A 13124-nucleotide genomic window follows, 5' to 3' on the forward strand; every position below is an offset into this window, starting at 1 on the left:
GCTCGGTCTCCCAGGGCCCAGGCTGGAGTGCAGTGGTGTGATCTTAGCTCACTGCAACCTCAATCTCCTGGGCTCAAGCGATCTTCCCACCTCAACCCCGAGTAGCCGGAGCTATAGGTGCACACCACCACACCTGGCTAATTTTTTTATTTTTATTTTTGTAGAGACAGTTTCTCCCTGTGTTGTCCATGCTGGTCTCAAACTCCTGGGCTCCAACGAGCTTCTCACCTTGGCCTCCCAAAGTACGGGGTAATAGGTGTGATCCACCTGCCTGGCCTTAGAATGTTATATTCTTGGGACTATTATTTCTTTGTTGCTCTTGGAGTGCCTAGCATATTTTCTTGCACATATTTGTTGAAATGAATTGTATCCATTTTCTCTGTTAGGATCATGCTTTTTTTTTTTTTTTTTTAAGTGTTCTAGAAAGGGAAAGAAATTTCTGGTGCAGGACTGGACAAGCCTGTTGGGCTGCTGGTCCTGACACTGTGTTGCCTGCTAAGGAGCCTGAACCTTGGCTTGGGAGATCCGAAGCCTCTGGCCCTTCACTTACTCCCTTACACATGACACTGCCTTCTAGGAAGTCAAGAGCAGCTCAGCAAACTTAACGCTCCTCCTCACGAGCATCCATAGAAAGCAGTGGCGGGGTTGGCTAGTGGCTAGGGCCGGCGAGTTCAGCGTTTGCCTAAAAGCTAGGCCTGGGCCTTGGCTGACCTGGGAAGCCTTGGTGGTGGACCCAGAGCCGGGTGATGCCGCCAGCCCTGGCGCCAGGCTGTAGCTCAGCCTCCTCTGCTCTTGGCCTAAGCCGCCACAGTCGCCAGGGCCCCTAGTGTGAAGGAATTTGAGTTCTAACTTTAGGTGGCTACGTGGCTGATGGCTGTGTTTGTGAATATCTCATTCCTACTTTGGTTACCCAGCTGGTGGGAACAGAACGGGTAGTCATGGGACTGTCATCATGTGCTGTCCAGGTTAACATGTAGCATTTCTATTACTATTAACAGACTTTCTGCTCCTCACTCCATCTGTTCTCTGAAATAATTGCAGTTGTACAGACCATGCCTTCGCTACAGGCAAGCTCTGGGGAAGAGGATAGTGCTTTTATGAGAAAAAAAAAAGTGTTAAAAAATAACAGCAAACACGAGAAGAGAGTGGGGATGGAGCTAGCAGCAGGTTTCCAATTTCTTTCAGATTCCGGCCTGCAAAGGTGGCGTTTTTCACACTTGTTCGGGATGACCAAGCCCAGATAGATGGGGGTGAGAGGCTGGGCTGGTGGCTCAGTCTTTAGGACGTGGTGTTGGCCGTCTTGGGAGTCGGCCCCAGTTGAGGCGTGTGGACCCTTGGGTGGGCTACCCAGCTGGGAGGGGTGGGGCTCTCGGGAAGAGGCAGGGGCTTTGGGGGTGGCCTGGCAGTGCCCTGCTCAGGAGCTGGATGGGCTCAAGGTCTGGTGGAAAGACTGGTGCATCTGGAAGGGCTGGTGGGGAGGCAGAGGTTGGAACTAAATGACTCGTCCTATCTGGGCCTCTGATTCTCCACCTGCAACAGGGGCGGGGGTCATCTCAACACCCCGCTTCCTTGAAGGCCTGTTAGGAGAATGAACAGGTTTCTACAACATAGTGAGGGTTCTTCTGGCACAAGGACGACAAGGGATGATGAAGGCGTGGTGTGTGAAATACAATAGCTGCTAGCGACACAAAACAAATGCGTGCAGGGTTGAAGCCTCTGGTTTCTGAGCCTAGTGTGTGTGGGTTTCTGTCTTCCCATAGGGTGTGAAACAAGGCAAACTGTGAGAACCACAAACCTGACAGACCCTCATGATTTGTGCTGGTTCCTTCCCTCCCACCGCCAGCTCTTCCGTGTGAGGGGCCCGTCTCATCCCGTGGGGCTGAAAACGGTGTTCTTAGCCCCTCACCCAAACCCCAACTGGAAGGGCTGGGGAGGGAGGCAATGTTGAGCTTTTGAGGAGGGAACTTGTTGGGGAAAGAAAGAGACGAATTAAGGGAAGACAGCCATGAGATTTCTAAGTCTTCTTCCAATTTCAAGGAAGTGTTTTCATTGAAAAGAAATCCACAGAATGTGACCGGTCTGCTGTAAATAAGACATTTGTTGGGGAAATTTTTTTCTGTGTGTGGGACACTATACTATTCTCCATACCCCTCAGAAGATTTGATAAAATTCCAGAAAGGCTCAGAGAATCAGATGAATTACATCTAACCATGATCGCAGTGTAAAACATTGTTCAGGTATCGGACAGACTTTGCCTGTCTTTTTCACTTCAAATTACGCTCTAAATGGATCGGCATGGCCTAGATCTTCCTTGAAACCAGGTTCAATGGGGACTGGTGGGCCTTTAACAAAGAATTTTTTAAATGCACAGGTATGGATGAAAACATGGCCCTGCTGGCCAGGGTGCCCCAAAAGAACATGGTCCTTTCCTTGTCGTAAAAAATTTTTTTTTCTTCTTTTTTTAAGATGGACTCTTGCCATCTTGCCTAGGCTAGTCTGTAACTCCTTGGGCCCAAGCAGTCCTCCTGCCTCGACCTTCCAAAGTGCTGGGATTACAGACATAGACCACCACGCCTAGCCCTGGTTCTTTAACCAGGGAATTGGAAGGGGGAGAATTTCGAGTAATTCCTGACTGTTGACAAATTTTCAAGGTTACCTTGGGAACATCCACATGGTCTCCCCGGGCCAAAGACTTAGTTGGAAGAATGAGGAAAAATGTGAATCAGTTGCCTGAGAGAATGTCTGCGTTAAAGGCTAGTTACAACATGTAAGCTTTTGGTGTGTTTGCTGCCATCACCACCATGGGATCTCCGCCAGGGACTGGTGGCTGCCTCTCAGTGTCCTCTGCTGAGTACTTTGGCCCAGTACCTAATACACACGAGACAAACCATGAATGTGCATGCTGAGTACACGAATGAAATACAGGAAACATATAATGGATGGTACTAATTGCCAAGGAGTTTACTACCCGGTAAATGCCTTTTCCATAAAAAGCAAACCCTGGATGTATAAATAGATATAATCGGCAATAAAAGATTATCAAGGAAATAAGAGCAACCATGAGTCAAGCCCTTTTCTACTACATGACAAACCCCTCATATCCCTTGACTCATTTAATTCTGCAGGCAACGTACCAGCTCAATGCTATCACCTCCATTTTAAAGAAGAGAAAACTGAGGCTAAGAGAGGAGATTGAGTAGCTTGCCCAAGGGCACATGATGAGTAAGTAGCGAAGGCAAAAATCGAACCCAGCTCTGTCTGACTGGGAAGCTGGGGCTCCTAGCCACACTCCTCTGTGGCCCTTTGAGGGGGTGGAAGCAGGGTTTCTGTAAAGTAGGATCCTTTCCTCCTTCATCTGTCAAGAGTTCTTTAGGGGGTTAATAACTTAGTGGGAAAGGCAATTGTATTCAGTTTTTCAAAAGTTTTTGACAAGGTTATTTTCAAAGTTAAGAATCTTCAGTGCCAAATATTTTTTTACTGATGGGGAACAGCTTAGAGACAGCAACTGACAAAACACCAAAGGGGCCCTTTCTCTATTCACTTCTGGGTTGCATTTTTTTGGGTTCAACTCTAGACTTATTTATTCCACACCCTTAAGGAAGAGGAAGTGTGCAGAGGCCCCTAGGTAATCAGAGGATCGGGAGTCCCTCTGCAGGTGGAAATGCCACCTGGTGGAGATGAATCCAGGCTGACACCAAGAGGCTATGTGAGAACAGAGAAACTTGGCAGGTCTGTGCCAGAATGAGCCCTACATGTAGTTCTGGGAGGACAACTCGGAAAAGGATAAGAATGGCTACAGACTGCTCCCTAAAGACACCAGCCCAAAGGGCCACTGAGACCTGAAAAGACAGAGAAAGCTCAGGCTTCACTGGGAAAGAAACATGCACGTATTGGTGCACTGCCTTTGCAGAGAACCATCATCGGCCTGCCAAGGGGAGTTGTCTTCAGTTTCCACTGCTGCAGAAATTTGGCCACTCAAATGGCCAAATATAAGAACAGGAGGGAGAGAGGGAGAGGCCAAATAAGGACAGAAGAAGGAGACGAGGTACGATCAAAGTATTTCAAGTTACTACAAGTACAGATGTTCAAACACAGTCTTGGTTATCAAACCCTGGAAGGCAGAACTAGAGCAAACTCTTGACACTTGAAAAGGAAGCAGTTAGTACAGATAAAAGGAACTGCTAGCTTACACAGTGGGTAGTCAGCTCATCTAATTCATTATCCCCCGAGAGGTGAGACAGGTTGAAAATACAAACTGCTCTTTAAAACGTTTGGAGAAACCGGCGGGTGATCGACTCACAATGGATTCTCGGGGTAGATCGTGACTTTTAGGAAGGGATCCCTCAGGACTGAGAGCAGAGAGGAGAACTGTGGTCATTAAGTCTGGGCATGGTGGCCAGAGGCAGCATTCCCAGCTGAATGGAAAATGGTTCATTTGGACCCAGGGTGCCAATTCTAATGCTCTTGTGGGGCTGAAGGAGGTAGGAAACATTATGTGCACATTCTGAGTAGAGTGAATATGGCTTACAAAAAGTCATTCCTGGTCCCTACAAACATATGAGCCATGTCATCAAGGAGAACTTTAAAAACCTGAGGTTAAAATCCGGGAGGTTTTGGAACGCTCTTGTGATGAAATGGAAGGGGCATGACTCAGTCATCGGACCAGGATCCCAACAGGCCTGCACAGCCATTGGAAGGTGGTGCAGGGCCGTTCCTACCGCGACGAGACGCAGGGCTGGCTTCTTGTGCGTGCAGTTGCCGCAGCTGTGCAGGCCTGCACTTAGAGGGGAAGCTGCTTGGTTTAATGCTCTGTTGTTGCCATCTTGAAATTCTTGATACTTTTTGAACTACAGGCCCTGCATTTTTATTTTTATTTTTTGAGATGGAGTCTCGCTCTGTTGCCTGGGCTGGAGTGCAGTGGCACCGTCTTGGCTCACTGCAACCTCTACCTCCCGAGTTCAAGTGATTCTCGTGCCTCAGCCTCCTGAGTAGCTGGGACTACAGGTGCATGCCATGACACCTGGCTCATTTTTGTATTTTTAGTGGAGACAGGCTTTCACCATGTTAGCCAGGCTGGACTCAAACTCCTGACTTCAGGTGATCCACCTGCCTCGGCCTCCCAAACTGCTGGGATTAGAGGCATAAGTCACCACACCTGGTCAGGACCTGCATTTTTATTTTGTGCTGGGCTCCACAAATTATGTTGCAGGTCTGGTTAGGAACTACTCAGTTGATCTAATAGTGGAGGGGCCAGAGGAGGGCCAAGGAAGAAGGCCAGTCGAGGCAGCCGGATCCAAATGATAGCACGAAGTGCGACATGTATAGAATGAACAGTTTCCTAGGAGACGGGTGGCTCCATCTACATGTCGCACACAGGCTTTCCTAAAAACATTTCCTAATGTCAGGGAATCAACCAAGGGAAACCAGGCCCGGGAGAACCTGGGGTGCGCTTGATGGTGCTGGACAACCTGCTGCATGGCCAACCCATGAATGGAATCATCTAGGAAATTCCAATATCATCTAGAAAAGAGAAAAAGAAATTAGCCTTATTGGGCCTAGTCTTGAGTGGATGTTTGGAAGTTGAATGGCAGCCTTGCCCCAGACACGTGTGTTTTCAGAAATATTCTTAAGTAATGACTTAAGCTTATGACAAGGGCCACTCCTGGGTTATCTGGGGAGCTTGAGGGGCCTGCATTCTGGATCAAGGGTGAAGACGATGACAGAGGGAAAACAAAGACACTCACAGGAGCCCGGGGCCAGGCGGTGACCCTCCACTCCTCTTACTGCTCCTGTAACGGCTCTGAAGTGGCTTTTCTAACAAGCGCTTCACAGAAAAGGGGTCTCGCCTTTTCTGTCTTCAGAGCAAGTCAACTCAAATCCTCCTTAGGAAGCACAAAGGCACCGATTTGGTTGGAAAAGGGGGAAAAATCACTACTGAAGTAATTAACTGGAGTGTTCACATTGTCACAGAAATAATTACAGAAGAAACACCAAGATGGGGCCCCAGAAATTCTCCAAAGATGCTCATGCCTCTATAAACCAGCACTTTCCAGCTGACAGAGAAAGAAGTTGCTATAAATGAGGATGAGACCGTACTAAAGGAAGTCCCGGATTGCAAGGCTGCACCTGGTTAGAAAATTTCAAGTATCTCAATAAAGCGTCCCCTGCGATTTTCTTGCCTTTCACTTCATTGTGTTATCCTTCCTGTCTCTTTTTTCTGTTCAGAAAATTGGTGCTGTTGGGGATACACTGCCTCCAGGAGTTCAGGAGAGACAACTCCTTCCTAGCCAAGGGCTTCAGGGGTGCATCCTGGCCCACTGGTGGGGCTGCTGCTTCTCCCCGAGCCAGAAGCCAGTGTATCTGGGATCTGTCTCTGACTTCTCTCCCTGCTCAAAGCTGTAATCTTAGCACTTTGGGAGGTCGAGGCAGGAGGATTGCTTGGGCCCAAGGAGTTACAGACTAGCCTAGGCAAGATGGCAAGACCCCATCTTAAAAAAAGAAGAAAAAAAATTTTTTAAGACAAGAAAAGCACCATGTTCTTTTGGGGTATCTTTAGTTGACTGGACCATGGGGGGCACTTGGCCTGGGGCAGCCAACTCATAAGCCAGCCAGTGTTTGCCCTGGCACAAGAAAAGCCAGGCCACTCTCAGCCCTAGGAACCAGGCCCCATTAGCAGGGGTTGGGAGAAGTCAGGGTCATGGCAAACTAAAGCCCCCTGCAGGCAGGGCCTACCAGGAGCCAATCTGCCCAGCACGCAAGAGGAAGAGCAGCACGTAGAAGGGGTTTAGTTCCCCCGACCCCCTGAGGCCTGCCGGCTCTCCATTCCCTATGTGGTCCTCACACATCCCCTATGTCAGCCTTATAGTCCTCGACGGATGAAGGAAATTTTCCCAAGAGTCAGCACTGAGCAGCCCTGAAACTGGCTGCTTGGGAGTGAGGGTGGGGTTGAGGAGGAATGTAAATCCATCATCAGACCAGACGCAGTGGCTCATGCCTGTAATCCCAACACTTTGGTAGACCAAGGCAGGAGGATCACTTGAGCCTGGGAGTTTGAGACCAGCCCTGACAACATACCAAGACTGGATCTGAAAAGAAAAGAAAGAAAGAAGGAAAGAAAGAAAGAAAGAGGAAGGGAAGAAAGAAGAAAGGAAGGAAGGAAGGAAGGAAGCAAGCAAGCAAGCAAGCAAGCTGGATGTGATGGTGTGTGCCTACAGTCCTAGCTACTCAGGAGGCTGAGGTGGAAGGATGGCTTGAGGCTGGAAGGTTGCAGTGAGCCATGGGTGTACCATGACACTCTAGCTTGGGCAACACAGAGAGACACTGTCTCAAAAAATAAATAATAAAATAACCCAGCAGCACATGGTGGAGATGTTGGAAGGGAAGCTTCAGGGCCTCCTCTGATCTTGTCATTCCACAAGTCCACGTATTTTGGGAGGCTCATCAGCTCTACATCTATTTCCTTGGCCTGCTGGGGAAATGCTCTGTCATCCTTCAGGCTGAGAAATCCATTCTAAATATCACAGGTATTCATTCCACCCACAGCCACTCTGCCCTCATGCCCCATAAGGCGCCTCCCACCTCCTTAAGCCAGTCAGGCATTACTGGTTTAGAAATCTGTCCTCTGACCAGACCGCAGGCTTAGCTGGGCATGCTGCTCAGCTCCCCTCAGGACCTAGCACGGGCCTGGCCTGGCACAGAATGAATGCGTGAAATGACTAGCGTGGTCAGCCAGGCCCTGGAAGGACAGGCTTCTGCTCCTGTATTCCTACTTGCTAGGGTTGGGCCCGCCTAGGGATAGCTTGGCTGGCAGAGGCTGTGACAGCCTCTAAGTTGGGGTGCATCTAAAAAGGCTAGAGATGCCAGGAGAAATGCCCTTCTCCTATGCAGGCCTCCACCTTTGGGCTGGTGCTGGCAGATTCCTCCTCCTGTCTGTGTCCTCAGAATGACACCCACATTCACCGTGTGCATGGAGTAGGGCATCTGGCTCCCTCCCATGGTCACTGGCCTCTCGCAGACATAAGAGGAGGCTGCACACGGGGAGGGAGCTTGGGAGAAGCAACAGCCTGAGGAGTTCTGGGTTCCAGAGTTCTGGTCCTGTGTGACCAGGACTGGCCCCTTCCCCTCCCTGTGCCACCTTCTTCTGAGTGCAAAAGGGGAATTGCAGCTCTTCCAAGTAGGAGCTCCTGCTTTTTTTTTTTTGAGATGGAGCTTTTCACTCCTATTGCCCAGGCTGGAGTGCAACGGCATGATCTCGGCTCACCACAATCTCTGCCTCCCAGGTTTAAGCAATTCTCCTGCCTCAGCCTCCTGAGTAGCTGGGATTACAGGTGCCCGCCACCACGCCCAGCTAGTTTCATATTTTTAGTAGAGATGGGGTTTCGCCATGTTGGTCAGGCTGGTCTTGAACTCCTGACCTCATGATCCACCTGCCTCAGCCTCCCAAAGTGCTGGGATTACAGGTGTGAGCCACCGCTCCTGGTGGAGGCGCCTGCTTTTAAAGGCACTAAGCCCTGCATTGGGAGAGAATCTGGTGGCCTTTGTCGAGCCATCACGGGATCCTCATCACCCCATTATGAGAAATCTCAACAGGTTCCCCCTCCCCACCCTAACCCGCCTTCTCACTTGGCTGCTGAGCCTGTGGTAACTGGAGTGTCCACTGCCATGCTCACAGTTCTCCTTCTCTCGGAGAGGACAAGGTCAGGGGGACAGGGAGCCTAGGTTTGTACCCCAAGCCAGGTAGGAGGTTGTGTCACTGATCCCCAAAGCATCTCAACTCTGCTCCCTCATGAGGGCGAACCCACGGGGCCTAGGGTCTCCAGTTCCCTGCCCACATCTATCACGGCCTTACAGTGGCCACACACACTGGTGAGTTGCAGAAAGGGGACTCAACACAAATGTCACCAAAAACATGCAGTGCTTAGTTTTGGGCCAAGTAGAGATTGCCTGCGTAGGGACAACGGAGGGTGGTAAAAGTGACATAACAAAGAGGGTCCTGGCAGGGCATGATGGCTCATGCTTCTGATCCCAGCACTTTGATAGGCCAAGGTGGGAGGACTGCTTGAGTCCAGGAGCTCAAGACCAGCCTGAGCAAGCCAGGGAGCCTACACCTCTACAAAAAAATCTTTAAAAAGAAAAAAAGAGGATCCTGGTAAATTGGACTTCAAGAGAAAGATGCCATCATTTCCATCACTGTGGATGATGTGCTTATCCGATCCACACCCTGCACCAAGTCCTTTTTCTTCACGTTATTACTTTACTATGGGGAAGGTGGGCTGGTTGGGCTCATTCCTCTGAGGCAGAGAAAGGAAGTGGGAGAATGTGAGCAAGTCCTGTTCAAAGGTCAGGGGCCCTGGGGCAGCAGGGTCAGAGCTGGCATTCAGATCTGCCATCCTCTCCTGTACTACCCTGGCATGCAACCCTTTAAGATGCCACTTCTGCTTTGGAGATCTCTACATTTAAAGCATATCCTTGGAAAACAGTCTCCTACTCTACCTCCATCTTTTTCTCTATCCCCTTGAAACCTCCATTTTGTTGGAGGTTTTATGAAGCCTGTCTAGTTGGAAATTCACAACACCATCATGGGGTGGGGATGGGAGACCCTGGCAGTGGTTCTGGGTTTGTCCCTAACTAGCTGGGTAACTTCGGGTCTCCTCCTCGGTAAGATGACAGGCTAGGTCCCCTCTGCTTCTCAGAGGCTTTACTTTGAAGGCTAAAGTGGCCTGGGTTTCATGAGGCAAGAGAGAGGCACGAACCCGCCCTAGGCAGCAGGTCCCTTCGGTGGGAGGACAATCCCCAGCCCCTGTCCCCTTCCCTGCAAAGATGATTGTCATCCCTAGGAATAGCATCAGGGTAGATTGGGTGAGCGAAGGAAGCTGAGGATGGTCTGAGTTCTGTATGCCCCCTTGAACAACACTGCTTGGCCCCAGCCCCCAAAATGCTCTAGAAGAGACTCCTGGACCTCAGTTGGCTTCAAGAGAACGCTTAGAACCTGAGCCTGACACTCTCAGTGGGGGTAATCGCTGAACTCTATGAGCCAAACACCTCGAAAGAGCTGAAATGACTTTAAATGCCTAAACATTTTAAAACAAACCTTACAACACAAGGCTTTTAATTTTTTTTTCTTTTGCCCTAGCGTTAAAGCTCTCTCTCTCTCTCTCTGTCGCTTTCGCTTTTGGGGGGAATTCAAAAGCCGTTTTATGCCTCATTACCTGCACACTGTGAGTGATGTCTGTCGGTCCATGTGCTGTAAATACCTTAAATCATGCTTCATTAAGAATATCTATGGTGCTATTAAAGAGCTATAATAGACAACGAGTTAACAGATGATTAAAGATGAATTCCATTTGTGTCAGTCACCAGCCAGAGAGAGACGAGAGGCTGTAAGTTCTCAACTCATTATCCAAGGGAGTGTAGCTCTTCCTGGATTTGTGAGGAGTAGGGAGGCAGGGGAGGGCTGTCTGCCTGCCAGGAGTGGAGTATGGGGCGGGCAGGCTGGTGGCGAGGTGGGCTGTGCCCGGAGAGGATGAGTGTGTGGGACCAGCCGAGGGGGACTTGGGAGAGGACATCCTGTGTGGGCTCAGAAAAGGGGAAGTATGTGTGTACGTGTGTGTGCGTGTGTACATGCACATGCGTGTGTGCATGTGCGCACATGTGTACATGCACACGCGTGTGCGTGTGTGCGTGTGTGCTCACTTCTGTGCAGGTGTGTCAGGAGCTGTGCTCACTGTCTGATGGTGCTGTTAGCTCTACCCGGCTGTTTCCATGCACATGATCAAATTCCACTTCAAACCATAAGAAACAGATCAATCTTGACTGCCTGGTAGCCAGAGGAAAAGAGGCAGGTGGGAGGGAGGAGAGGGAATGGCAAAGATGAAGACACAGGACTCTTGGTAGTAGCTGTGTGGCAAGGAGGAAGGAAGGAGAAATTTCCTTTCTTCTGCTGTGTTTTCAGGGAAGAGAAGATGATAAGTGTCATCAAAAGAAAGGCAGCTGGTGGAAATGCGGACTGCTGAGGGAGCGGATTGTTTCCCTTTGAAGAACTACCCGATAAAAGACAAACGTACACTGTCTGGTCTCTAACCTCTTCTCAGAAGCACTAGCCACCATCATTCAGAGAGTCAGCTCTCCTTACACCATTTTCTCCTAGCAGAGTCCGGTGGCAGTGATCGGGAAAGCAGCAAGCACCAGCCCAGGCAGCATGTCCACGGAGCAAGAGGGAGACCCTGGCCCCTGACCCCTCGAGACCCTAAAGTGCTTGGGACTTAGTTCTGTGGCTTCAGACCCTAAAGACTTGAGCAAGAATGGCCGAGTAAGGTCACAGTTGGAAATGAAGATGAACATAAAGCAGTTCTAATAGATGGCTTCAGCATTCTCCATGGCTACTAAACTTTTTCTTATCCATCCTTTAGAAGGTATTGAAATTATTCTCCCATTTTACAAATGGAGAGGCTGAGACACGGAGTAAAAGCAGATTATGGCTTTCAGTGAGTTAATAGATATTAGGTGCCTTCTTCTGGGAGATGCGTTTCTGGCATCTAAGACCTGGTTCTTGCCCTCAAGGGGCTTTACAGTGTAGAAAGGAAGAGGGACACCCCACTGCACAGGCAGGGAAAGAAAAGCTACCAACCCGAGGTCAGTTAGAGGGCAGGAAGAGGGGGTGGAAGACACGGCAACGTGGTATTAGCAGCCTTGGTTGAATCTGTGTGTTGCTTTGCTAATGATAACACACCAGCTCTTCTTGGAATCTTCTGACCCAGACGGTGTTTCCGTGCCCACTGCCAAGTTATCCTGGCTCTGCCGGCAACACTGATGTGAGGCATTATGCGATTCACGTCCCTAGGGCTGCTGTCACATTCTCTGACATCCTGGGTGTCACCTGCCATGCTGTCTTGAATGTGCTACTTGGCCTGGGGTGTTACTACAACTCTTCACTCTTCACATCTACTTTTTATGCAAAAAAAAGGTTAAAGATGTCAAAATCTGATGCTTCCCATTCCTTTCACATAGCGTCAACCCAAGACATTCATGTGTCCATGGCTTTAATCTGTCATCTGTTGCTGTGGGATGCAACTGGTTCGTGAGTGGGGATGGGAGAGAGGACTTGAGTGAGCTCCATGAAGGAGGCGTCACGTGTGGGCATTTGGGAAATGCTGGGTGGAAAGAAATAGTGATTGAATTAGGGTGGAGGCAGTGGGCACAGAAGAGCTTGTGTCTGCCTTGTGTTTTACAGTTCACCAAGTATGTCCACACAGAAGGACTCATGGATCCCCCAGGAGCCCTGGGATAGACGAAGACATCATCCTACCCTTTGAGAAAAAAAATCTGTGGCTTAGAAGGGATAAAGAACAGGCTTGAGGACTTGGCCAGTGAGTGAGTGAGCTGGGATGACTATTGTTCTTCTTACTGCAACGCCTTCCCTGGTCTAGGTTCCAAGTTGATGGGACCCTCCTGAAAACGATGGAGAAGATGAACAGGCATAAGAGTGAACAGGATGAGTCCTTGCTGGCCAGCATCTCGAATCAGAGCAACCAGACAAAAGGGACTGCCTGATGGTGGGAAGGGATTGAAGAGGCACTGGAAAAGGAACAAAGCCAGGGGCTTCTTGGAGCAAGCTGTTCTTCTGGGAGAACTGGGAAGCCAGAGAGCAAAGTCATGTCCAAACAGCCAGGTGAGGCGGGAGCTATGATAGGGCCGGGACAGCGCCACTAGAAGGGGTTGTTTTTGTACTGAAAACATCTCCATTGCCAGCGTGTGTGTGTGTGTGTGTGTGTGTGTGTGTGTGTGTGTGTGTGTCAGAGAGAGAGAGAGAGAGAGAGAGAGAGAGAGAGAGAGATGCTAGAAAGAGTAGGGGCTATGAGCCTAGCTCTGGCTGTGGAAGCTGCCATTTGTGACTTCTAGTCTTAGTTCTTCATTTATACGATGGAGATACTCATCTTTCCTCCCAACATGGTTTGAGAATGAAATGAAATCCGGATGTATGGAGCTATGTCTGGGCTCATAAGCAGGAAGACTGCTGCATACAGTCAGTGTTACTAACAGCCACAGCCTCCCAGGACCTCGGGGAGGGGGTAGGAGGAAGGGCCTCTCATTGCAATGTGATCCAAGTTTAGAAAGGAGTTGGAATA

General features: G+C 49.6%; 1 protein-coding gene and 1 long non-coding RNA gene across 4 annotated transcripts in view; both read right to left on the minus strand.

Moving 5' to 3' along the window:
• Positions 1–13124, minus strand: part of PEBP4 (phosphatidylethanolamine binding protein 4) — a 230017-nt gene that overhangs the window by 125168 nt on the left and 91725 nt on the right. The window lies entirely within an intron of this gene.
• LOC116558483 lies at positions 416–8519 on the minus strand. The gene is made up of 2 exons (XR_004272021.1): positions 8427–8519; positions 416–2525 (listed from the first exon to the last, which is right to left on the minus strand). It is a non-coding gene; the product is annotated as an uncharacterized LOC116558483 (long non-coding RNA).

Source organism: Sapajus apella, unplaced genomic scaffold (genome assembly GCF_009761245.1).
Source record: "Sapajus apella isolate SASKATOON/1434 unplaced genomic scaffold, GSC_monkey_1.0 scaffold21, whole genome shotgun sequence".
In the NCBI taxonomy this organism is placed as follows: Eukaryota; Metazoa; Chordata; class Mammalia; order Primates; family Cebidae; genus Sapajus; species Sapajus apella.